Below are 25,057 nucleotides of genomic sequence, written 5' to 3'. Positions count from 1 at the left end.
CTGTTATCCCCATTCTATAATTGAGGAAACCGAGGTTTAGAGAGGTAAGTGACTTGTGCTGGGTCACACAGCCAGTAGGTTTGGAGGAGAGAGTCAAGCTTTGGTCATGAAAATACAGTTCAGACACTCTATTTAGACTCTTTTGGTCAGCTGGTCTTGAAACTCTGTCCTTGCTTTGTGGGGAAACAAAGTTTACTGGATAAAAAAATGAAGAGAAAGAGTGAGCGCCTACTGAGCACGAGGCTATACTAAAGGAAATAAAAGATGTTGGGCTTCGGCTCTGTCCAGATTGTCTAGTAAAGAGAATAGATGTTAAACAAAAATATAACTCTAGCAACTGTGGTATAATTGCTATTATATAAACAAGCAAATCCTGAAGGAGCCCAGAAGGAGTGCTGATATTCAACGGAAGAAACTGAAAGGTGTCACTAAAGGTGACATTTTAGTTGACATTTACTCTTATTTTCTTGTTTTCAAGTGAGCAGTGAGCGCGCCTCCCATTGCCCATGCCCTCCCCACCATGTTGCAGCTCCCAGCTCGGGCTGGCACAGATCCAACCCTCAGGTCCAGCTTCGGGCCCTGGCTACAAACCAGGGAGATCCCCTCCTGCTTGCCTTGGTGTAAGGATGACATGTGATCTAAGCTGTTCTAACCAAAGTGAAGGCCAGGACGTCTGCTTGATGGTTTTCAGTTAAGAAGACTCTTCTTCGTCTTTCTTTCCCAGGTGGCACATACCCACGAGGTCCGGAACCACTACCACATTTGCGCTACCAGGGAAGCCAGGCTAAAAGCAAAGCCAAAACGGTGAGAACAGTTTGGCCAAAAGAGCTACAGAGAAATAGACCTGGAACACAGGCCCAAGGCCCACACTACTTTGGACAGTTTCAAGAATGAGCTAATGAATTCATTTATTGCTTTAGCCATTTGGAGTTAGGTTTTCCATTATTTGTCACCCAAAGCATCCCAACTGATCCAAAGTCTATTTTTAGAAATGTGTGAAGATAGCCATAAAGTGTTTCACTCTTGATGTCATCAGGATCAAGTATTGGTCAGGGGTCTTCTGGTTTCAAGAGATGGAAAAACCAGCCCAAACTAACTTAAGCAAAAATAAAATGCATCAGCTGAAGAACATGAACAGTTAGGGAATAAGTTGGGCTTCAGGCATAGTTGACTACAAGAATTCAGACAAAATCACCAAAATTCAGGTTTTTTCCATGTCTCTGCTCAATTCTGTCCTCCTTCATGTGTTGGCCTTATTCTCAGACATGACCTCACTTTCCAGGTGTAGTCTAGATCTTAAGACCACTCACGTTCAAGTCCAATGGGAAAGAGTAGCTCCATTTTCATGTTAACCAAGAAAACCACCTCGGGTTTTCTGACTGGACCTTGGCTCAAGCCTGTTTCCTCTCTCCGACTAACCACTGCAACCCAGGGAATGGACTTTCCTGGGTGACTTGGACCTTACTCCAATGATTCACCACTGGGACCAACGTAGAGGTCAGCTTCACGCAAAGCACGTGGCTCAAAGTGGGGTAGGTGTTTTCCCCAAACCTAAATCAAGCAAGGTAGAAATAGGCAACAAAATAACAGATGTCCTGCTGGGCCCTGTGGCTCATGCCTGTAATCCAAACACTTTGGGAGGCCGAGGCAGGTGGATTACCTGAGTTTGGGAGTTTGAGACCAGCCTGACCAACATGGAGAAACCCCGTCTCTATTAAAAATACAAAAGTTAGCCGGGTGTGATGGTATGCACCTGTAGTTCCAGCTTCTTGGGGAGGCTGAGGCAGGAGAATCGCTTGAACCCAGGAGGTGGAGGTTGCAGTGAGCCGAGATCATGTCATTGCTCTCCAGCCCGGGCAACAAGAGCAAAACTCCATCTCAAAAAAATAAAAAATAAAAATATAACAGATGTCCCCTGCAGCTCACTTGAAAGTAATTCAGCCTACATTCCTAACATAATGTGGATTTGCAACAGGTGGGTTTAAGAGCAAATTTTGTTTATCACAGTTAAGCATTCCTTTCCTGTGTTTGCCAGCCTAAACCAGAAATAGTTCCTGTGAGGTTTTCATTCTTTTTCCATGAGTTCATTTGTTCTTTCAAATATTTTCTGAGTACTAATGAAGACAGTAAAAATAGTTTTCACACTTACTAAACACACATATAACACATTATCTTATTTAATTCTACTACTAGCTCATCGGTTCTCAAGCAGGGGTGATTTCGCTCACCCAAGGACACGTGGCAATGTCTGGAGACCGTTTTGATCGTCATAACTCCAGGGCTGCTGCTGGCATTTACTGAGTAGAGGCCTCGAATGCTGCTGAATATCCTGCATTGCACAGGACAGCCCTCCACAGCACGGAATTATCCAACCCCCAACGCTCGCAGCATGGAGATTGAGAAACCTTATACGTGCTCGTGACACTATCTTCACTTCTATAGATGAAAAAAAATGAAGCTTAGAAAAGTTAAGCAACTTGTCCAAGCTTATGCAAGGTACGAAGTAGTGGTGGTGGAGATTTTCATCCAAAGCCCTTGCTTTTATCTGTTGATAATTAAACTTGAAATTGGAACTCAGTGTGCCTCCACTCTATCCCCACCCACTCTAAATTGTGGGTCAGTGGATTGGGACCCATAGGCGTTACTGTAACAGGATTGCAGGTGATGTCAGTGTAAGCAGCTGACAACTGTTTGGAGACCCCTGCAAGGCAGAGGCCCTGCACACATGGGTGCCAGGCCTGGGGGAGGCAAAGATGTGTGGTCTCCAGAGGAGATAGGCTCATGGGCTGCTATGACACACAGTGGGATGAATGCATAATGACTGCTATTTCACATCTCCAATCTTTGCACATGCTTTCTCCTCTGCTTGGAATTCTTTCTGCTCTTCTCTTTTCTAACTTCTCATCCTTTAAGCTCATCTAGAAAGCTTGTCTACCCTCCCTCTCTACAGTCTGTTTTAGGTGTCCTCTGTGGTCCCATAACACCCTAAACAGAATGGAATAGTTCCACTCCTCACACAATATTGTAACTAGAATTTGACTTGGCTGTCTCATCCCCTGGACTGTCAGTCACCTAAGAATGGAACCAACAGTCATGAACCTTTGTGCCCAGCCCAGTGCCTGGTGGTGGGGTATTTGCCACAAATTACTATTTGCTGTTTGTCTATTTTTTTTTTTTTTTTTTGAGACGGAGTCTCGCTCTGTATCCCAGGCTGGAATGCAGTGGCACGATCTCTGCTCACTGCCAACTCCGCCTCCCGGGTTCACGCCATTCTCCTGCCCCAGCCTCCCGAGTAGCTGGGACTACAGGCACCCACCACCACGCCTGGCTAATTTTTTTGTATTTTTAGTAGAGACGGGGATTCACCCTGTTAGCCAGGATGGTCTCGATCTCCTGAACTAGTGATCCACCTGCCTCGGCCTCCCAAAGTGCTGGGATTACAAGTGTGAGCCACCACACCTGGCCTGCTGTTTGCTTATTCTAGGAGTCAGCAAACTTTTGCTGTGAAGTGTTAGATAATAAATATTTTAGGCTTTGTAAGCCACATATCATCACAAATACTTAACTGTTGTTGTAACACAAAAAATCCATAGAAAATATGAAAATGAATGAGCTTGGCTGTGTACCAATAAAACTTTATTTACAAAAGCAGGCGGTGGACCAGATTTGGCCCGTGGGCCACAGTTTGCTGACTTTCGTCTATTAAAATAACCATTCTTCCATCAGTATGTCCCCATAAAATTTTAGATGTGCACATTACTGCCCAGCAACCTCCAAAATACAGTTATATTTTCCAGCCAAATACGGACATGTGAATAAAGTCTAGCCAATGAGAAGCAGGGAGAAGCATTATTTGGGATTCCCTGGAAGGCTGTTTAAAAGCAGGTGATTCATTTGGGAAAGGCCCCTTTCCTCCCTTCTGGTTTTCCTCCTTTTTCCAACCTATGAAGGGCTCCAGGAGCCATTTCAGGGTTTGAGGCGACTTGGAAGAAAGAAGCCACAAGCAAGGAAAGGAGAGCAGAAAGTAGGAGCCAGAGTCCCTGACAACACCAAGGAGCCGCCATGCTTTTCCTGCATGGCCAACCTGTAGACTTTACATGACAGAAAAACGAACCCTGTCTTGTTTAAGCCACTGCATATGTTTGTGTTACTATTGGCATGAGAACGTAATCTTAACCATATACCATCGCGTGGAAACACTCGACAAATATCAGAGCAGTGAGAGGAACGCTCAAAGCATCAGGGAGTGCCACAGAGGAAATGAGTTTTGCCGGGGTGGGTAGGGAGCCATGGAAACAAACACAGGGGCCTCCTCAGGCTTTTCGTGGTTAAGCACCCGGGGTGATTCACGTCTCTGGCCAGTTCCTTCCGGCCTCTTTCTTCCTCCCTACAGGGGACTTTCTTTTTATAGTGTCATCCATCAGCTACTCTCTCTTTGGAGGTATCCTTCTTCAAGTTTGTATGTCATAGAGAATTCAGTTTCCTACCAGAGATTGTTCTGTTTCTTGTCAGTTTTACTTACTGGACACCAAAGAAGAGCAGCTGGGAGAACCCCGTAAGTGACAAAAGAGCAGCGCCTACCAGAGTGAGGACACGGAACAGGTCCTTCTTGCCATGGTCACTGATGTGATTGCCTTCTGTTGCCAGCACGTGGGTGGCAGAAAGGGGAAAGCCTGGCTCTAGCGTCAGACAACCCTGAGTTTAAATAATGGCTCAGTCTCTGGACAGTGTGGCATTGGCCAAGTCATGTCATTTCACTGAGAGTCAGTTTTTCAAACTACAAAATAAGTTGATCATCACTTTCTCATAGCAATGTTATAAGAATTAGATAGTGAAAGGGTGACCGGCACAGAGTGAGGGTTCAAATGACGGTTCCGGAAACCTCTCTCTGCCTGCTACCCTGACGATGAGGATGAGAACTTGGCATTGGGGTGGATCCCATGCCACTGCTTTGGAAGGGCAAAACCTCCCAGCTTTCAAACTTAACACTTCCTTCCTTTCCTCTTTTCTTAGCCTGTCCCCACACAATTGAACTTCCCTTGTATTCTTTCACCTGACTTTAAAGTGCTAGCAGAACAATCATTCGAAACAGTAAAAAATACAAAACAAAAAAAACCTATTTTTTTCCCTGACATTATTTCATACAATCAGACTCACTCGAGTCCCGCAGAGACATCCAGTGCTACAAGGACATTCTCCATGTCACGCTTACTGGCCACGCACTTTCACTTTCCGATGAATGAGGCCTTGGCACGGTCATCTCCAACTGAACAAGTGGTCACATGACACTTTAAACCTGGAGGCCATTTCCATAAAGGTGTCTTACAAATACAAAATAGTCCACATCCCAGGAGAGGTCTGAAAAAGCTATTAGTGCTATGCAGTGGAAATGAACAACCCAAAAAAAGCTGCCCGCAACGAACAGGACCGCACGGTATCCAGCGTGGGAGCTGGGTTCCATAGAGCAGCGGTCCACATGGCTGGAAATACAGCACTGCTTCCTGTAAATGGTGTCAAGGAGAAGTGGGCAAGCTCCAGAGAGAGGGCAAGTGAAGGGGACCTGCAGGTGATGGCTCTTTGGAAGAATTTGTGGCAGGGCCACTGATTGAGTATATCAATAAAAAATAACCCCCTCAAAGGGAAAGAAGAGCAAATTGTGGCATAGATCTGGGTGGGCAAGAAGCAAATGGTCCCTCTTTTTCCCTAGCATCTGGTAAAGTGAATGTTTCGCCTTTTTTTTTTTTTTTTTTTTTTTTTGAGACAAGGGCTTGCTCTGTCATCAGGCTGGTATGTGGTGGCACAATTATGAGTCACTGCAGCCTTGACTTCATGGGCTCAAGTGATCCTCCCACCTTAGCCTCCTATGTAGTTGGGACTCCAGGCAAGTGCCAGCAGGTCCAGCTAATTTTTTGTATACTTTGTAGAGACGGGGGTTTTTACCACGTTGCCCAGGCTGGTCTTGAACACCGGGGCTCAAGCGATCCTCCCACCTCAGCCTCCCAAAGTGCCAGGATTACAGGTATGAGCCACTGTACCCTGTGTAAATGTTTCTTTTCATTCAACTGGGCATCCAGACCTCACAAGAGAAACAATTAGGCATCAGGAATATATGAACAAAAGCCTAATGGGGCAGAGTAAATGAATGACTGTTTGTATATAGTGAAGCCTTTCTCTTTGGTTGTTGACAATAACCATGGCCTAAGGAGAAAACAGAGTAAATGAATTAGGGAGACTAAATAGTATTAACTTCCAGTGTGTATGGGAGGTTATGTTAGGCCCTGTGCAGATTAGATAGAAGCCACTCATTCATTCATTCATTCATTCAGTCAGTCATTCCATAATACCTGTTAGACCTGTGTCATGTAGTAGGCCTTGAGGTAGGTAATTGCTGGGGATTTGGTGGTGACCAGGCAGCCATACCTCTGTCCATATGCAGCTGACATTGCAGGAGGTAGAGTGATAGCCATGAGCCTCCACATTCTGGACCTGGCATCAAATTGCCTCTGTAGAATCCTGGTTCCATCATACCATCTGCATGATGATGTTGGCCAAGTTACTTAACCCTGTCATACCTCAGTTTCCCCACCTGCGAAATGTGAATACTAATAGCATCCCCCTTGTGGGGTCAGAGTGAGGCGTGCATGAGATAATGCACATGAAACACTCAGAACAGAGAGCCATTCTGTGAGTTCTAGTTGTGGTGGCTGTTATTATTATCAGTGCAGGCCAGAGGGGCTGAGAACGTCAACCTGGAGCAAGTAATAACAAAGGCACTGAGAATGAGCAGAGCTGTGTATTATGGCAACACTTAAGAGGAGCTCATCTGAGAGCTAGATGTGCATTTGGTGGCAGAATCTGGGCTGGGACCCAGTCTCCTGGGTTCTGACCTAGCCTCTTTCCTCAGGCTGCTGGAGACTTACTCAAAACACAACCAACTGCATGGGACTATGGCCCACAGACTAAAATAGAAAAGTAATGAGCCACTGTAGCACACACATTAGTATCACCTGCATCATGGCCAAGCAGAACAACGGTTTGCAGAGGCAGATGGCAACCAGGATAAAAAGTCAAGCTCTAGTGGAAGGGACCGGGGCACACCCTAACTCCAGTCCTTGCTAGTTTTGCTGCCTTAAGCCAATTACTTAGCTTTTTCCTGGCCTCAGTTCCTCTCCCTGTTAAATGAGGCTAATGATAGAACCTATCTTACAGGGTTACTGTGTTTAGAATATTCTAAAACTAGCAGCCTTTGTTGTTGTTGTTGTTTTTATTGTTAAATCTCAGGCCCAGGTTCCTATGAGTGTATATTAATCATTCAGTTCCTAAATTTGTACCCTCTGTGTGAAGCTGTTCAGGGTTGACCTAAGTAATCACAGGTTTACGTGGTTCTGAAATCCTGGCTGGGGAGTGATAGCTGGTGCTATGGTTTGGATCTGTGTTCCTCCCCAAAACTCATTTTGAATTGTAATCCCCAGTGTTGGAGGTGGGGCCTGGTGGGAGGTAATTGGATCATGGGCGCGGATCTCCCCCTTGGTGCTGTTCTCATGATAGTGAGTGACTGCTCATGAGATCTGGTTGTTTAAAAGTGTGTGGTACCGGCTGGGCACAGTGGCTCACGCCTGTAATCCCAGCACTTTGGGAGGCCAAGGCGGGCGGATCACGAATTCAGGAGATCGAGACCATCCTGGCTAACACGGTGAAACCCCATCTCTACTAAAAATATAAAAAATTAGCCAGGCGTGGTGGCGGGCGCCTGTAGTCCCAGCTACTCGGGAGACTGAGGCAGGTGAATGGCCTGAACCCGGAAGGCGGAGCTTGCAGTGAGCCGAGATCGCCAGGCTGCACTCCAGCCTGGGGGACAGAGCGAGACTCCGCCTCAAAAAAAAAAAAAAAAAAAAAAGTGTGTGGTACCTCCCTCCCACCTGCCTTCCTCCTGCTCTGGCCACGTGAGGTGCTGGCGTCCCCTTTGCCTTCTGCCATGATTGGAAGCTCCCTGACGCCTCCTCAGAAGTAGATGCCACCGTGCTTCCTGTACAGCCTGCAGAACTGTGAACTAGTGAAACCTCTTTTCCTTATAAATTACCCAGCCTCGGGTGTTTATAACAGTGCAAGAACGAACTAATAAAGCTGTTGTCCCCCTTCTTTTGATTGTTCCTGGCCCACACCAGGAACCTGCCTGGATGGTTTCCTTAGAATTTGGCTGAAGTAAGTTGAGGCCATGTCACTGTTATTAAAGAACCAGACATAAACTTCTTAACAAACAGGCAGGCTATTTTTTAAAAAAACATTAATTACACATTTTATTTGTAAAAGCAACATAACAACACCATTAGGCCATTTTTAATTACAGCTTTATTGTCATATGATTCACTGCCGTAAAATTCACCCTTTCACAGTGTACAGTTAGCCACAGAGTTGTACAAGTATCACCACTAATTCCAGAATATTTTCATCACCTCCAAGAAGAACCCCATGCCCTTTAGCAGGCACTCCCTAGTCTCTCCTCCCCGCTTCCCCAGCTCCTGGCAACTATGAATCCTACTCTGGACATTGCACGGAAATAGAATAATAGAGGCTGGGAGCAGTGGTTCCCAGCATTTTGGGAATCTAAGGCAGGTGGATTGCTTGAGCTTAGGAGTTCAAGACCAGCTTGGGAAACATGGCAAAACGTCAGCTCTACAAAAAATACAAAAAATTAGCCCGGTGTGGTGGTGCACACCTGTGGTCCTAACTACTCGGGAGGCTGAGGTGGGAGGATCACTTGAGCCTGGGAGGTCAAGGCTGCAGTGTGCCGAGACCACACTACCGCACTCCAGCCTGGGGGAGTGAGACCCTGTGAAAGAAGAAAGAAGAGAGAGAGAGAGAGAGAAAGAGAAGAGGGAGAGAGAAAGAGGGAAAGAGAGAAAGAGAGAGAGAAAGAAAGAAAGAAAGAAAGAAAGAAAGAAAGAAAGAAAGAAAGAGAAAGAAAGAAAGAGAAAGAAAGAGAGAGAGAAAAGAAAGAAAGAGAGAGAAAAGAAAGAAATTGAGAGAGAGAGGAGAAAGAGAGAAAGAAAGAAAGGGAGGGAGGGAGGGAAGAAAAGGAAAGAAGGAAGGGAAGGGAGGGAAGGAAGGAAGGAAGGAAGGAAGGAAGGAAGGAAGGAAGGAAGGAAAGAAGAGAATATTTGGCCTTTTCCTTTCACTTAGCGTAATATTTTCAAGGTTTATCCATGTTGTAGCATGGGTTAGTACTTTATTCCTTTTTATGGTTGAATAATATTCCAATGTATGGTGTAACATTTTGTTTATTCGTTCATCAGTTGATGGATATGTTTGGCTATTATAAATACCACTGCTATGACCATTCGTATATAAGTTTTAGTGTGGACATATGTTTTTAATTTTCTTGGATATATACCTGGAATTGGAATTGCTGGATCATATAGTAACTCTATGCTTAACTCTTTGAGGAGTTGCTAAGTTATTTTCCAAAGAGACTGTACCATTTTTATTCCTACCAGTAATGTCTGAGAGTTCCAATTTCTCTACATCCTCATTAGCACTTACAATTGTCCATTTTTAAGATTATGACTATCCCAGTTGGTATTAGGCAAGTTTTTAAAGAGAAAAAAATCTTACAGTTGTTTCTTTTTTATTATTATTATTATTATTATTATTATTATTATTCTTTAAGTTCTAGGGTACACGTGCATAACGTGCAGGTTTGTTACATATGTATACTTGTGCCATGTTGGTGTGCTGCACCCATCAACTCGTCAGCACCCATCAACTCGTCATTTACATCAGGTATAACTCCCAATGCAATCCCTCCCCCCTCCCCCCTCCCCATGATAGGCCCCGGTGTGTGATGTTCCCCTTCCCGAGTCCAAGTGATCTCATTGTTCAGTTCCCACCTATGAGTGAGAACATGCGGTGTTTGGTTTTCTGTTCTTGTCATTCTTAGCAAACTATTACAGTTGTTTCTTCACATATCTTCACTCGGCCTCCCAAAGTGCTGGGAGCCACTGCTCCCAGCTTTTATTATTCTATTTCTATGCCGTGTCAGGAGTAGGCAAATCCGTAGAGACAGAAAGTTGAAGGCTTAGAACTGTGCCTGGCATTTAATAGACAACACGAAACATATACTTGTTAAATAAATAAATCATTTTGTCATCTCAATGGGACTATTTCCATTTTGTTTTATTCCTGTCTAATCTGTCTACATAATACATGTTTCACACAGTTACAACTATATTTGCAATTCTTCCTGCTTTCTTTCACCTCACATTAAACTTTAAAATATCATGTTTCCACACAGCCTTCATAATTATTATTGTATTGGCTGCCTAATAGTTCATTTATTGGATGCAGTGTAATGGACTAAACCATTAGATAGTTAGTGTGCATGTGATTTTTCAATACTGAGTTTTTAGCAAGTTGGAAGTGAAGGAGAAAGTTGCCTATTTGGCAGCCTTTTCCAAATGACAATGTGATGGCTGGAGAGAGCAGACAGAAAAATACCTGTATTCCAGCCAGGCGCAGTGGCTCACGCCTATAATCCTAGCACTTTGGGAGGCTGAGGCGGGTGGATCACGAGGTCAGGAGATCAAGACCATCCTGGCTAACACAGTGAAATCCCGTCTCTACTAAAAATAAAAATAAAAATAAAAATAGCCAGGCATGGTGGTGGGTGCCTGTAGTCCCAGCTACTCCGGAGAATGGCGGGAAGCTGGGAGGCGGAATTGCAGTGAGCCCAGATTACACCACTACACTCCAGCCTGGGCAACAGAGCGAGACTCTGTCTCCAAAAAAGAGAAAGAAAGAAAAAAGAAAACTACCTGTATTCATCAGGGCTCTCCAGAGAAAGAAAACTAATGGGGATCTATACATATATATGTAAATCCCTCTCTCTCTCTTTCTCTTTCATGTGTGCATATATATATACACACACACACAAAATGTATAAATATATTTATACATTATTTCATATATACATATATATTTATATACATATATACACACACACACACATATAGGTATTTTAGGCTTGCTAGGGCTTTGCAGGCCATATTTCACAAATACTCAACTGTTGTTATAACTCAAAAATATCCATAGAAAATATGTAAATGAATGTGCTTTGTTGTGTACCCTACCAATAAAACTTTATTTACAAAAGCATGTGGTAGGCCAGATTTGGTCTGTGGGCCACAGTTATTGACCTCTGTAAATATATGAGTGTGTGTGTGCGTGTGTGTGTGTATAGATTTACATATGTATAAACATAAATTTATTATAGTAATAAATAAATACAGAGCTTCATTATAAAAAATTAGCTCACGTGATTATGGAGGCTGGAGGCTAGCAAGTCGATTCTGCAGCATGGGCCCACAGGCTGGAGATTTAGGAGAGCCAATGGTGCCAGTGAAGTTCAAAGGCAGTCTACTGGAGAATTCCTTCCTGCTCAGGGAAGTTGGTCTTTTTTTCTATTCAGATCTTCAACTCATTGAATGAGGCCCACCCATATTACGAAGAGAAATCTCCTTTACTCAAAGTTCACCAACTTAAATGTTAATCTCATCCAGCAACACCCTCTAAGTTGACACATAAAGTTAATCATCACAATCCTGAATGGATTCCAAGGTCCTGCTTTGGTTTCCTGTGTTGTGTACATGAAAAAATTACCTAAGAGTCTGACCCACTTATGAACCCTGCCTTCTAAGCTTCATTGCTTAAACAAAGGCAAAATAGAATAAAGAGAGAAGAGTAGAGGTGGCTGCAAAATGAAGAATATTAGCTTCATTATTAGGACAGTAGATTCCAAACCAGTAGGGTTTTGATGAGCATTTCTGTTTTCCTCATTATACTGTCGTTGCCTTATCCTGAGTTTTCCACCTTCAGTCTGTATGCCCTTGATACAGTTTGACTGTGTCCCCACCAAAATCTCATCTTGAATTGTAGCTCCCATAATCCCCATGTGTCGTGGGAGGGACCTGGTGGGAGGTAATTAAATCATGGGGGCAGGTTTTTCCCATACTATTCTCATGATAGTGAATAAGTCTCATGAGAACTGATGGTTTGATAAGGGGCAGTTCCCCTGCACACGTTCTATTGCCTGCCACCATGCAAGACATGTCTTTGCTCCTCCTTCACCTTCCACCATGATTGTGAGGCCTCCCCAGCCATGTGGAACTGTGAGTCCATTAAATCTCTTTTTCTTTATAAATTACTCAGTCTTGGGTATGTCTTTATTAGCAGCATGAGAACAGACTAATATACTCGTTGAAGGCAAAGACTGTGCCTGGAGCCCCATTGTAGCTCTTGGGTTCACCTGTTAAGTCCTCAACAAATTTTGGTCCTTATTTATAAATTGCTATTGTTTGCATGTGTCCTCCAAACTTCATGTATTGGAAACTTAATCCCATGCAACAGTTTTTGGGAGGTGGAGCCTAATAAAAGCTGATTAGGTCGGAGGGCTCTGCCCTCATGAATGGATTAATGTTGTTATAACAGGAGTGAGTTATTTATCTCGAAAGTACCTTTGTTATAAAAGTGAGTCCGGCCTCCTCTTGCTTGCTCACTGTTGCCCTTTCTTGCCTTCCACCTTCTGCCATGAGATGACACAACATGAAGGCCCTCACCAGATGCAGGCACCATGCTCTTAGACTTTCCAGTCTCTGGAACAGTGAGCCAAATAAACTTCTATTGTTTATAAATTAATCCATCTCAGGTATTCTGGCATAGCTGCAGAAAACAGACTAAGACACAGATATTCAAGGTGTGCCTAACTTGTGCTGCCTCTGTGTAAACAGCTTAGGTACATGGTCTTGATTACATCTTACAACAAGCATATGAAGTAGGTACCGTTCTCACGTGCATAGTGGATTGCCTGGTGAAATGGAATTTTTTTTAAAAAGCTTGATGTTTAGGAATTCCTGGCTGCTTCTTTGTGTTGGGGAGAAAGCAAACCTTCTAGAAACATCTTTTGTTATTCTAGGAAAAATCACTTGAATAGCACTTCTTAGTAAACAAATGCGAAGAGGTAGATACCCATTTCCCGGTGAGATAGAAAGGTCAGGATGATGGCTTCCCCTTGTCCTCCTCTTATGAGGTAGACAAAGTCAGCACCTCTCCTTCCATTTCTGTAAGTCCTCACAGGGTATAAAGTTGACTGCTAGAGGGTAGTAGGAGACAGCATATAGAGACAAGAGAAGGAAAATTCTAGATAAAATCGAGCCTCATGTCTAGTTTACATGCATAGCTGCTCCTGGGGACAGCTATTCCCTCTCCTCCCCAGCCTGGTTCCCAGCTCGGCTCCATAGGATCTCTCCTTTCTCTCCTTTTCTAGAAAGTTCTTGTTCTGCCTCACTATTCCCACCATGCATAGCCTTTTGGTTATGTGTCTGCACTGCATAATTTAACACAGTGGCTCCTAATGTGCTTTTTAAATATGAGACCATCTTTAACCGTTTAAAATTGTATTTATCTGTATAAAACTAACACATACTTGTAAAAATAATACAAATAATACAGAAATGTATTATGTAGAATGTTGGAGTCCATCATTATGACATCCATTGAGATAAACGTCACTGACAACTGCTTTTGTGTATTTTCTGGATCATTTTCTGCATATTGTACAATAACAGTAGTGTTAGTAGCTAATATCGCAATGAGCAAAGCACTTGCCACACACTTTACATTTTGCCTATATTATTTTTAATCCTCACATCACATTCCTGATATAGGATTATTAGATTTCATTTTGACAAAAGAGCAAACTGAGGCTCACAGAGCAGTAAATAAACTTGCACATGGTCCAATTAAGCAAGGGGTGGATCAAGGTTCAAATCTCAGCAACTGAGCTCCAGAACCTTTCTTTGCAATAACCATGATATTTGTTATTGTGTCTACAATTTGGGATAATAATATAAATGCTGGTTTGCAACTTGCTTTTACACTCAGTATTTTTAAAAACTAGTACTTACAAATGCGCTTTCTGCTTTTTAATGCAAGGGGTTGATGCATTGTACCATAAAGTGAAGTGTTAGTGATTCCACAGAATAGGCATTGTGCATTCTAACTGAATTGGTGTTTTGCACATCACAGCAGTAGCTACAAATATTTGAAGAGAAGGGTATGTGTATGAATGAGACATATTATTTCTTGGATTTTTACTGTGAAAATGAACAAAGACAAACCAAACGAGAAAAGCAAAAGCTATTTATTCTGAGCTTGCTATAGCAAGGGAGTCAACCACCAACTCCTTGTTCTGAAAGAGACTCAAAAGGAGGAAGAGGAGTGGAAAACTTATCAAATGGGAAAAAGGGAAGGCTTCAGCGTGCCCTGATTGGAAGCTGTTGTCCTGGAGAAGCTGGAGGCGGCTAATGAGAAGTGGGGCATCCTATGTGATTGATTAGGGTGCATATCTCGCTTTCTCTGGTTGGTCCTAAATTGGAAGCAGGGACAAAAATCAGGAAGGCTGTCGGCTATTAATCAAACCCTAGCCATTTTGGGTCAATTGTTACAGAAGTTATCCTTTAACTTCCTATTTTGTTACTAGGGATAGCAATTCTGGCTTCCTGCAAGTCTGACTTATAGTAAGCTGGCTTTCCGGGCTGATAGTTATAGATAAGTGGGTTGGTTTCCTGGCCACGCTTCTGCAGGTTTTGGGTCCAAGTTCTACTTTTATATATGGTCTGGCCATTGTCCATTTGTATTTTCAGTCTCTCAATACGCAAGGCTTGGTGGTTCATAAGGATGTATGAACCCCTTCAGCACATTCCATGGAGGACCCTCTCTTCACAGCCCATGGAAAGGAATCCACTGCTTTAAAATATCAGAAAATGATGCAGGCATGTATCCTGGGATTAGATGCTTTGGGCAGGTAGCAATCTGGCTTGGACCTCTGTGTCCTCAAATGTCAGATATTTTGCCAGGCATGGAGCAGAGTCCTCAGTCAGTATGCATTCTTCTCCAGGGTAAGAGAATCCAGTAAGGTGGTTTTTAGCTGTGATGCACTGGGGAGATGGTGCTGTGTGTTGTTAAGAAATTTAGAATTAGAAGTTTTGGGTTCTGGTGATATTCTGCCACTTACTTGTTGTGTGCCTTTGAGAAGTCCACAGCTCCAAGCCTGTTTCTGCTCCTGGAATGTAAGTCCAGTTTAGCCCTTTCACAGCCAACCTACCCCCTGTGTCAGTGTGAGATCTGCACAATATCTGTGAAAATGCTTCATAATTATGTAGAGTTATGCAAATGTGAGTATTATCGGGATTATAGTATGTTATCGCCTGGAATCATGCTTCCAGTATTTTGAAGAATCCATTAATGGGATGCTCTTAAATTTCTTTTTTTTCCCGGCATTGTTCTCAGCCAGGCTACAACAAGGAGTCTTACTTGATCAGTATGGTCTTTACTTAGGTATTTACTCAGCTTTCAGGTCTTTAAAGCAGCACATGATTTTCAAGTGAGTTATTCAATTAATCGTTTCTGTATCACTCTGATGCCCCTTTGGACTGTCTGCTTATTGAAAGCCATCCCATCTGGAGGGGCTGCTCCAACTCCCTGCTCATCCTGCAAACGGATCAAATGGCCTCCAGGGGAAATCCCAATTAATGGCAAAATCAATTAGTCACAAGTTGGGAAGAAAGAGAGAGCCAAATGGTTACCCAACACATAATTTACCTTCCTTTACACAATGCGGTGGTCCAGTAATGCATCTAAATGGGATTTCTACAAATTGAATCAAAATGAAGGAGACTGCCATTTAAAGAGCCCCCGGGGGGAATTACTTGATAAAAGATCTTTCCATATTCATGAATGAGTCTCTTGAGAGAACTGCTATTTCTAAATTTGAATTCTTAAAATCCAGTTTTCAAATTATTATTACATTAGAATAGTTTCTATAATGATAATAGTCATAGAGATCCAATGACTAAAAAGTACATGAATTGTGTGGCTATAGGTTTTTCTCCTCTGGGAGTTAAAGTTTAAAGAGAGATGGTACCCTGATGATAGGTCCTTTATACAAGGCCCTTCCTTCACTTTGACAAGGGAAGAAAAATTTCAACTCGTGCTAAAGAAAATCTCCAACAATTAGTTATAACCAATAAAGGAATGGGTTGCCCTTTGAAGTATTAAGCTGCCTGTCAGAAAAAAATTTAGATTATAAAGAACAACTTTGTGGAAATCTGTTTTCATTTTATGATTAGTCTTGAATTTGTTCTAGAAAATACATGTCTGTGGAGGTATGAGAAGCCCTCTCTTATTTCAACAGGTTTATATTAAAATAGCTTTAGGGTAAAATAAATATAAACAACAAGTTTTGGGGGAAAGGAACTGTCCCAGTGGCCATTGGGAAGAAGAATGGGTGGCGGCCACCTGCTTTGCCTAGTGATGCGGGCTTCCTGCTGTTTGTATTTATAGACACATCAAGGCGGGGATGGGGCATCAGAGCACATGGGGGAAGATGAAGCATCACCTGAGAAAGGCCTTTCTTCTTTCTCCATGAATGCCTCCTTGAGTCACTGCCTGGAGCCAACAGCACCATCCCTTCCTTAATGTCTTTTCCCAACTGTTTCTGCAACACATAAACACACACATACACACAGAGATAGATATATACGTCTAGATATCTAAAACAGACAAAGAACCCAGAGAGAGCTTAAAATCAGGACTACAGGTCAGCCAGACTCATGTGGAAGACATCACCCGGAAGTGACCAATCCTCTCATTTTACAAATGAGGAAAGTGAGGCCCAGAGAGGCTATGTGACTCACCTGCCACTCAGGTGGACAAGTCATTTCTTTTCCCTCCATCTCCTGATATGCATCACAGCATCTTCCCGCCTTGAGGACAGGGAGCCAGGAGGTGTGGTGCTCATTAGTTGGGTAATGGCTGCCACCACCTTTGAAGCTGCTGGATAGGATCCCAGGTAAATAGCATTACACCCTGCAAATGAAATGGTTCCCTGTACACAACCTGTTTTCACTTGTTGCCTGTGGCCGCTGGCCACTTGTGGCTGGAAAGATTACCACTGAACTCCAGGTCACAAGCCTCCATCTGCTCACAACCTTCAGAAAATAGGAGGGCTGGGGCTGGTTCTTATTATTAAAAGCAAACAAACCCATTATTAAAAGTAAACAAGACAGAACTGCTTTGAAACAATTGATTAAATGTCTCCTGGCTCAGAAGCCTAAATTCACCGCTATTAGCCCAAACCAAGCCTTACTTAGTGAGAATCTAGAGAGGAAATCTAACAGTTTCTTGTTAAAAAGAATCCCCCTGCCCCCCTGCCCCTGCCCCCACCGTTCTCTTGGGCATTCAGTAACTGCTGCAAGCTAAGCTCAGTAACCACATTATCTCTAATTCTCAAGATTTTGAAATGAGCATTACATTTTGTATTTTATGCAATGGGATGGGCCAGTCAAGTAATTTGCTAATGGACACAGCTGAAACATTGAAACACCAGAATTCGAACTTAAGTCTCTATGACTTCAAACCCCATGCCCATTCCATCTTACACACTGCCCCCATTAAAAATAGTCTCCCATGTTGTTGTCTCTGTTGTTGATTTCAAAGAAAAGCTGAAGACCTAGGAGAAGAAAATCTGCTGTCTGCTCAGGTAAAATCTCTTGAAATTGCAGGCAATCTGGTAGAGTTGTTCTGGGGAGTAAGCTCTGAGCCACCCTGGTTACTTAAATGTATAAAGTGGACAGAGCAAAGACGATAGATGCCAAACTGCTGGTGTTCAACATCTTTCCCCAATGTCTGCCTAATTCCAGTGCCATTTAATATACTTTGTTTTCCAAACAAACCAGAATACACACAAAGCTTGCAGAGCAAGGTACAGAATCTTGGCTTTGCCAGCAAATCCAGAGTTAAGCTCTCAGTGACAGACTCCTACTAGCCAAACTTACAAGAGACTGACATATAGTCAGACCATTAATTGACTACAATAAGATTTTGTTTGCCCAAGTGTCTTAATGCTAGAAACATCTAAACAATGGTTTATTGCAAAATGAATTTTAAAATCTTTAAAATCATGCTATTTGAAGACTCAATAAACAATCTGCTATGTGTCCAAATCTGGGGAATGGAGAGATTTACCACACCACCAATGACTATTTGGGGAACTTACAGCAGCCAATCTCTTCGTGTGGATGGATGGTGTCAACTGTTACAAATAGATGGGCAATGACTCTACCAGTTATTTCATAATGTAAAAAACCTTATGAATCATAAGAAATAAAAAACCACTTATGGGAAAACACTTTGTAAGTTCCTCAAAAGGATACACATAGATTTTCCACAGAACCCAGCAATTCTACTATAGGTATATATCCAAGAGGATTGAAAACATACCCACACAGAAACTCACCCAAGTGTTCATAGCACCTTTATTAGTAACAGCCAAGAAGTACAAACAACTCAAATATCCATCAAGTGATGAATAAACAAGATGTGATATAACCAGACAATGAAATATTATTCAGCCATAAAAAAATAAAGTATCGATCCACGCTACTGCATGGATAAACCTTGAGAACACTATGCTAAGTGAAACAAACCAGATTTTAAAAGGCCACACGTTGTATGATTCATTTACATGAAATGTCCAGAATAGGCAAATCCATAGAGACAGAGTAGATTAGTGGTTATGTAGGGCTAGGGACAAGGGAGGTTGTGTGGAAATGGAGAATGACTGCTAATAGGTAGCGGGTTGGTTTGAGGGGTGATAACAATGTTCTAAAATTGATTGTGGTGATAGTTGCACAACTGTGAATATACTAAAACTCACTGAATTTTGCACTTTAAAAGAGTGCATTTTATGGTATGCGAATTATATCTCAATAAAGCTGGTTTAATTAGAAAGACATAGCCAGTCTTTTTTTTTTTTTTTTTTTGAGACGGAGTCTCGCTCTGTCGCCCGGGCTGGAGTGCAGTGGCCGGATCTCAGCTCACTGCAAGCTCCGCCTCCCGGGTTTACGCCATTCTCCTGCCTCAGCCTCCCAAGTAGCTGGGACTACAGGCGCCCGCCACCTCGCCTGGCTAGTTTTTTGTATTTTTTAGTAAAGACGGGGTTTCACCGTGTTAGCCAGGATGGTCTCGATCTCCTCACCTCGTGATCCGCCCGTCTCGGCCTCCCAAAGTGCTGGGATTACAGGCTTGAGCCACCGCGCCCGGCCATAGCCAGTCTTTTTAACCCTAGCACTCATGCCTGTAGTCCTAGCACTTTGGGAGGCAGGCAGCCGAGGCAGGCAGATTCAATGTCTCCTGGCTCAGAAGCCTAAATTCACCCCTGTGACCACAAGCCACGTCTTCCTTGGTGAAAATCTAAAGAGGGAATCTAACAGTTTCTTGTCAAGGAGAATCCCCCTGCCCCTCTGTGCCCCTGCCACCCCCCACTGCCGCCACTGTTCTCTTGGGCATTCAGTAAACGCTGCAGGCTCAGTTAAGTTGAGCTCAGGAGTTCAAGAGCAGCCTGGGCAAATGGTAAAACCACATCTTTACAAAAAATACAAAACTTAGCTGTGCCTGATGGTGCATGCCTGTAGTTCCAGCTACTCGGGAGGCTGAAGTGGGAGGATGTCATGGGCCTGGGAAGCAGAGGTTGTGGTGAGCCGAGATCGTGCCACTGCACTCCAGCCTGGGTGACAGAGCCAGACCTTGTCTCAAAAAAAAAAAAAAAAAAAAAAAAAAAAAGGACATTTACGACTGAGCAGTAGATGTTCATGCTGAATATTTTCCATTGCTCCCCTGACCCCCAATTCACTCTCCAACCTCCCCTGCTTTGCTTTGTCAGAAAGCTGTTCTGTATGGACTGTACCAACAGGCACCTTTGTATGAGTGATCAACCCATTTATTGTCCAAACTGTGGTACTTTTGAGAAAGAACGATGGGAGCAAACCAGGACTCTGTGGACAAATGTCTGTTGGAGTTCGGTTCTTGCCGTGCAGGTTGGCTGCAGGGCCCTTCAGAGGGCCACAGCTCTTGCCACACCCAACCCCCTCCACACAGCTGGCTCTCTGGGTTCCAGCTCACCCCCTCTTCTTGCTCTCTCCTGGCAGGGTTGGTGATGGCTTCTCACCATTGCTGGACCCCAGAGCTGCGCCATCCATGGTTTTCCCTACACCCTGCCCATGTCTGTGCAAACAGTCTCTTTCTTAAACTTCCTTCTTTCCCAGTTTGAGTGGGCCATCTGTTTCCTGCCTGTACCCTACAGACACAAAACTCCAGAAAATAAGCACGAAAGATAAATTTGAAAGGAAGGGTGTGGTCGGCACAGAGAGCCTCCTAGATATCTTCCAAAGAGCCATTGCGCCGACTCTCCTGTTTCTGCAGATTTCTGTTACGCCAAATCCTGCAAATAAATGATTTTACCACACCCACCCCCAGCAACTAGGATGTTACAACAAATACAATTTTAATTTTTTTTTATTATAAGGAGTTTTTTTGACACTTTGAAAGAAACGAGAAGAAAGAAATTGTAATTTGCAGTGTGAGAATTCAGTATGAAAAAATCCATTCATTTGGCTTATCTTGTTCAGAACTTGCAGTGCTCCCTCAAACTGAGGATTGATGCATTTCAACTCTACAAAATTCTCAGGCAATATCTCTTGGAGTATCTGTTCCCCTTCCCCATTTTCTCTGGAACTAGCAATATGCTGTAGTCTCATGTCCTCCGTGTCTCCTAACCTCTTTAGTCTATTTTCTATTAACATTTCTTTATTTCTGGGCTTCCTTCTGAACTTTCTGATTAAAAACATTTCCTTTTCAGCTCCATGTCTATTCAGTTCTCTAACTTGTCCATACATAGTTCCAAGGCACATGGTAATTCCAGGGACTGTAATTTTCATTTCTAGGCTTTCTTTGATTCCTTTTTCATGATGCTTTTCTCTTTTCATAGTGTCTGTTTTGTGTCCTTCTTTTATATTTGAATTATTTTAAATTTGCTTACCTCTATCAGACTGATGTATTATCTTCAGTTCTTGGTGGTTGAGCCCTGCTGGGAGTTTGCTGATTCTTGAGTGTGATGAGTGCACTGTGGCCTTGTATTGATCAATTCTTTATAGTTCTGAATCACAAGCTCAATTCAGGAGGCTTTCCGTGGGAATATTGCAAGGACTTGATTGAAGGTGTATCCCCTCGGAGCCATTTCTCATTTGTTTCTTCTGGGTTACCCAGGATTATTTTAGACCAGGAACAATTTTTCACAGTAATTTTCATTTTAGGTATTTTGGATCCATTTAAGATATGGCGAACTGAAACGCCCAAATGCAGCTGTGGTGCAGGCCTCTGTCACAATTTTTTCACTGAATGCTTTTCACTTCTTCCCAGATCCCAGACAGACTAAGGCTGCCAGGCTGCTGTGCCGGCCACCTGTCCTGGTGGGCAGATTGTTTCTCATCCACTTGCCCTTGAACTACAGCAGCTATGGGGTGTCCCAGCTCTGCAGGTGGCTCTCAGTGGCATATTCCTGACTTGCATAGGACTGGGAACTTTTTTCTGGTCCTCCTTGGGGGTGAACACGGAGGCTAAGCCCTTGGATTATTGAAACCAAGGACTCCTCCTAGGGCAATTGAAGCATCAGCTATCATACATTCTATTTTTTCTTTTTTTTTTTTTTTTGAGGCTGAGTCTCACTCTATCACCCAGGCTGGAGTGCAGTGGCATGATCTCTGCTCATGGCAACCTCTGCCTCCTGAGTTCAAGTGATTCTCCTGCCTCAGTCTCCCAAGTAGCTGGGATTACAGGTGCCCACCACCTTGCCTGGCTAATTTTTGTATTTTTAGTAAAGACAAGGTTTCACCATGTTGGCCAGGCTGGTCTCAAACTCCTGACCTCAAGTGATCTGACTGCCTCGGCCTCCCAAAGTGCTGGGATTACAGGTGTGAGCCACCATGCCTGGCCACACCTGAAACTTTCAATAAGGCCTGGGATGAGGCTGGTGAACGGAGGGATTTTGAGCAGGAAAAGGACAAAAGATCACACCTACCCCCTTAAATTAGATTATTGTCCCACATTTCAGCATCTTTCTGACTTTCCCCTCCTTTCAAAATATCAAGCACTCACTGTGCAGACATCAAGATCCTATTAACATGCAACTCCTTTCACAACTATTTATTTTATTTATTTATTTTTATTTTTATTTTTGAGATGGAGTCTCACTCTGTTGCCCAGGCTGAAGTGCAGTGGCGTGATCTCGGCTCACTACAACCTCTGCCTCCCGGGTTCAAGCAATTCTCTGCCTTAGCCTCCTGAGTAGCTGGAATTACAGGCATCCGCCACCATGCTCAGCTAATTTTTGTATTTTTAGTAGAGACGAGGTTTCACCATGTTGGCCAGGCTGGTCTTGAACGCCTAACCTTGTGATCCATCCGACTCAGTCTCCCAAAGTGCTGGGATTACAGGTGTGAGCCACCGTGCCTGGCCTGTAGCTGTTTTTAACAGCTCCTAAAAGAAGAATCCAAAGGAAAGAATCTCCATTAGATGAATTTCAACCCCTGTGGTCTTGGAGAAGAGAGATTGAGAGTCAATGAAGTCTTCCCAAAACAACTGCCCTTCCTGCTTTGTGCCAAACTGCCCAGTGGATGATGCGGTTAGAGTGTGTGCTGCCTTCTCCTAGCTCTGTGACCTCTGGGGCAGGCTATCTGATCTCTGCGGGCAGCCTCTATTTCCTCGGGAGTTCCTACCTCACTGGCTATTCCTAGGATTAAAGTGGATGTCAAAGGCCTATCACATAGTAGGGCTACACACATGAGTTCCCTTGTTCCTCAGGAGTGATTCTCAACTCTGGCTGCTCCAAGGACGCTGCCTGGTCCTCAAACTTGGCTGTACATTGGAATCCCCTTGGGAATTTTAAAACACCCGTACCTGGACTCCATTCCCAGTGAGTCTGATTTACTTGTCCTGGGCTGTCACCTGGCCATCAGGCTGTTTCAGAGCTTCCCAGGTGATTCAAATGTGTGGCAACATTAAGAACCCTGATCTAGGAAACTTTCAAAGAAAGTACCCAGGACCAGGTTCTACTCCTAAACAATTTGAGAAGAACCTCTGGTGGGGGTTGGCTATGGGATTTTAAAGAATGTATCATGCATGTTTTATTCTGTCATCACATAAAGACATACAGACATATGTGTGTATGTGAATGGGTGTGTGTGGACGGATTTTGTTAATGTTTGTTTTACAGAAGCAGGATCACAAAACACATACTTTTCTGGATCTTACTATGACACAATAATTTCTGCAGAAATCCTTCCAGGTCAATGAATATTATTCTAATTCATTCTTTTTTCTTTTAATTTTTTATTTTGACATAATTTCAGACTTACAGAAATGTTGCAAGAATAGTACAAAGATATCTCATTTCCCCTTCATTAGATTTCCCAAATGTTACCCTGTTATGGTATTTGCTTCAAGCTTGGCCTTTTTAAAACAATTTTTTTAATTTTTTTTTTTTAATTGAGACAAGGTCTCGCTCTGTCATCCAGGCTGAAATGCAATGGTGTGAACACATCTTACTGCAGCCTTGACCTCCTGGGCTCAAGCGATCCTCTCACCTCAGCCTCCTGAGTAGCTGGGACTGTAGGCACATGCCATCACAGCTGGCTAATTTTTTGTACAGATGCGGTCTCGCTATGTTGCGCAGGCTGGTCTTGAGCTCCTAGGCTCAGGTGATCCTCACACCTCCCACCTTCCCAAAGTGCTGGGATTATACATGTGAGCCGCCGTGCCCAGCCAAGCTTGGGTATGTTTTAAAAGCTCCTCAGGTGAGTCTAATGCACAGCCAGGTTGCTCTGTGGGGCCTCCCAGTTCGCTACGAGACTTAAGGCAGTGTTTGTGAAACTTCTGACCTTCGTGAGGGGTCTTTGCATTAGAGGCAGTTATGTGAGGTGGTTAAGACACTGGGCTTGAAGTCATGCTGCTAGGTTTGAATTCTAGCTATATTGCTTCCTCCCTCCTGACCCACCTTCTGTGCCTCAGGTTTTTCATCTGTAAAATAAGGGTAATTGAAGTGCTAACTCCTAAGGCTTTGTGAGGATTGAGTGAGATTACTTGGGATAGTACTTGGCGCACAGTAAGTATATACTAAAGGTTAGTTATTTGTGTATTTATTATTACCATAGCTCATCTGTGAAACAAAATTGCCTTAAGCTTGCCCTGGTCACCTATAAGCAGAATTCTTTCTGATCTGAGTCATTAAATTCTTTAGACAAATTAGGGAGTTATCAGTATGTAAGAGTTTCCATTTAGAAACAGGCCCCTTTTGAAAATGGAATTAGTGAGGATCAATTAAAAATATCTGTCACAGTGACTCACCCTAAGAGATGTTTCATATGTGTTTTGTGGATGGCAGGCTGGAAAATGCCCAAATATAACCCCAATGTCCAGAATGTGTCACTGGGGCAGGAGACCACTGAAAGGTGATGAACTGATTAGTAGCAAGGCCGAAGGGGGTGGCGAGGAGCGTAAAGAGCAAATTCTCCCCTCAAGGACCAGCTGCCCCGCAGGCCTAGGCCAGGTGGGAATGTGAGCCCTGAATTGCCACATGTTCCTATCTTCCTGGAAATGCTGAAACTTTGTACCTTGAGGTGAAGTTTCCCAATTTCTAAATATTTTTAGATTTCCCAATTTTAGAAACTCCTCTGCAGGCCAGTTTGTAGCTTCCAATCACGGGAGTCAAATAGCGGGGTTGGAAGATCCAAAAGGGGAAAGAAGTCGTAATATTTTGTATTTCTCCAGGACTGTTTGAAGAAGAGAGGCTGTATCTGGTGGTTCTAGGTTGCCAGGATATTGTGTCTGCTCTCCAGTGGGGTAGGAACCTGGTTGGGTTCCATTCCTGAGACATTTCTTCAGCACCTGCTTTGTGCCAAACCACGCTTGTTCTCCCAGGAGCATCCAATCTCCTTTGCTTTGCATATGTGCTCCCAAGCTGCCTGCTGACTACTAATTTGACTTCTGCAATGCCTTGATATGGAGAATTGGGCTCTCAGGGGAGCAGATAGCCCTGCTGCAAGTTATAAACCAACACTGTCTGGGTCCTGATCTCCTTCTCATTAACAGTATTTCTGGGGCTTAGCTCTTT

At 43.4% G+C, this 25,057-nt stretch overlaps 1 long non-coding RNA gene across 1 annotated transcript; it reads right to left on the bottom strand.

Moving 5' to 3' along the window:
- Positions 1–8,334: 8,334 nt before the first annotated feature.
- LOC144330555 (uncharacterized) lies at positions 8,335–11,542 on the bottom strand. The gene is made up of 2 exons (XR_013396853.1): positions 11,312–11,542; positions 8,335–10,087 (listed from the first exon to the last, which is right to left on the bottom strand). It is a non-coding gene; the product is annotated as an uncharacterized LOC144330555 (long non-coding RNA).
- Between the last annotated feature and the right edge of the window lie 13,515 nt (positions 11,543–25,057).

Source organism: Macaca mulatta, chromosome 8 (assembly GCF_049350105.2).
Source record: "Macaca mulatta isolate MMU2019108-1 chromosome 8, T2T-MMU8v2.0, whole genome shotgun sequence".
NCBI classification, from domain to species: domain Eukaryota; kingdom Metazoa; phylum Chordata; class Mammalia; order Primates; family Cercopithecidae; genus Macaca; species Macaca mulatta.
This window is presented reverse-complemented; position numbering and strand designations above follow the sequence as displayed.